Source organism: Bactrocera tryoni, unplaced genomic scaffold (genome assembly GCF_016617805.1).
Source record: "Bactrocera tryoni isolate S06 unplaced genomic scaffold, CSIRO_BtryS06_freeze2 scaffold_120, whole genome shotgun sequence".
Classification (NCBI taxonomy): Eukaryota; Metazoa; Arthropoda; class Insecta; order Diptera; family Tephritidae; genus Bactrocera; species Bactrocera tryoni.
Window position 1 is genome coordinate 1549392 of NW_024395835.1, and position 2531 is coordinate 1551922.

The 2531-nt window shown below is 36.9% G+C and overlaps 1 pseudogene; it reads left to right on the plus strand.

Moving 5' to 3' along the window:
* The first annotated feature begins 1204 nt into the window (after positions 1-1204).
* On the plus strand, positions 1205-1678 carry LOC120779978 (annotated as a pseudogene).
* Positions 1679-2531: the final 853 nt, after the last annotated feature.

Below are 2531 nucleotides of genomic sequence, written 5' to 3' on the forward strand. Positions count from 1 at the left end.
AGGCAGGAGCTTTCCTCAACGAATCCGAGGCGGAGCTAATACCAAGCCTGCTATGATCGATCAAAGGAGAGATCAATAGACAATTTCAACAAGTTGCAAATAACAGGTGGAAAAACATTACAAAATGCGTCATAACTAAACAATTATGGCCAACATATGACAGGAAAAGAACCAACGACTTACTAAACAGGTCAGCTACCACAACAGGGCACTGACCATTTGGGGAACATGCGTCCAAAATGGGATTGCCCTACAACGACATCTGCCGTGGCTGCGGAGTAGCAGGGAACAAGGAAACAATCTTCCACTTTCTCTGCGAATGCCCAGCTCTAGCACAGATCCGACACAAAACACTTGGAATCCACCAAGCACCAAACCTTGAATGGATTTCCACCAAAAGCATATCGGACATAAGTAGTTTCATCGAAACCTCAAAATGGTTTGAGAGAGAAGGTGAAACGTTATAGCAGATACAGGAGGTTTTACGAATAGTGTATCAAAATGGCACATCAAGTGCTAATTGAGCCCGATAGGGCTGCACTTCTACCTACCTACCTAATGTTTTATCAAAATATATTGCATATAAATTATTTACATACCTTTCTCCAGCATCTTTAACTGGTGGTCCCACGGCATTAAGCTGCTTTGCCAGTTCCTCCCATTATTTATTGGACGCAATTCTTCCTTGCGCAGAATTTGGAAAGATATTTTTTGCCAAGCATGGATGGCTTGACATGAATTCCGCCATTACATCTTTTTGTATAGGATTTAGTTTATTATAATTTGTCCTAAAATAAATTTATTATTAAAATTTTTCTAAAATAATAAATTATTTACATTCTACTCACATTTTTAAATAAATTGGTCTGTTACGATCGGTAGTTTGTGTTCGAATGACGGTTCGAACGAACGGATACGTTTATATACTCGCTCACGTATGTCATCATACCAGATTACGATATAAACGTTACGATAACGTATATAAGCGCTACGATCACGTATGTCATAATACGAAATACAGACTTTTACGTGACGAGTGATACGTTCACGGATGTAACGATTCGACCCTTGGATAGATTAGCTTACGGGAGAGCTTTCGCTATTACACCAAAGTAGTGCGCAAGCACAAAAGTGGTAGCGGTGGTGGGGAAACGCTGGAGGAGCTTTTTTTCAGATACGATTTTTTGGGAGTTTGCATGAAGAAATGTCATTTTTGCCAAATATATCACACAAAAGAAAGTAAGTCTATTAAATATTATTTTAAAATTTCATGAATTTTTGTTGTGCTTTCGCAGAACTTTCACAATACCAACATTTGCAGATTTTGATTCATCTTCCCCCATAAATATAGCAAATGTTGAGGTGTTAAGTGTTCCGCAATATGATTATGTAAGTGAATATAATGTGCATGTTTTATTTTTTGTTTGTGTATTTTGCAGAATCCAACACCCACCACAAGTATTCGGACGTTTAGCGGAAGCCAAAATGACGAGGAATGGAATCAATTCAACATTTTAAAAAGCAAGAAAATTTGGCAGTAGCTGAGAACAACTCACCATATGCACAAGTCCTTGCTAGTTTTGACTGGTTCTTGAATAAACTTCCACGGTCAGTTGGTGATGATATGTGTATGGAATTTAACAATATGCTGTTACTGAAGGTTAATGAACTTAAATCAAACAAGGAAAAACGTTAACTTCGACTGCACCGAAGCTAATATACCCTTCACAGGTGTATTTCTTTTAGTGACTATGTGTCCACTTTGCATGGAAGCTATATGCTATAGTAATCCGATCTGAACAAGTTTTTCGGAGATTATGTTATTACCTTAAGAAGTAATCCATGTCAAATTTCGTGAAGATGCCACGTCAAATGCGAAAGTTTTCCATACAAGCCCTTGATTCCGATCGTTCGGTTTGTATGGCAGCTATATGCCATAGTTAACCGATCTATACAATTTCTTCGTATGTTACATAATTATCTTAGAAAATGCTAACTTTTGTGAAGAAACGTTGTCAAATGTGAAGGTTTTCCATGCAAGCCCTTGATTCCGATCGTTCGGTTTGTATGGCAGCTATATGCCATAGTTAACCGATCTGAACAATTTCTTCGTATATTACATTATTATCTTAGAAGATGCCAACTTTTGTGAAGAAACGTTGGTAAATGTGAAGGTTTTCCATACAAGAACTTGATTCCGATCATTCAGTTTGTAAGGCAGCTTTATGTACAATGATATACATAAAATAAATAGTAATTATTGTTTTTATAAAGAAACATAAATATTGGAAAATTCCAAGAAATGCTGCATTAGTTTGTCATGGAACAGATCGAGATGTATAATTTACATTATATTTTAATCATATTTTCCATAATCTGATGCTCTTCCCCAGTAGGCACCTAAATCATTTTAAACCTTCTTGTTGTTGTATAGTTTCCCATTCTCCTGATTCCCAGAGTCCGTCGATGCCCTCGAATCTAGAATCCGCTCGCTTAAATAGCTTTTTTGGTTGATTAGTTTTTCACCTGAC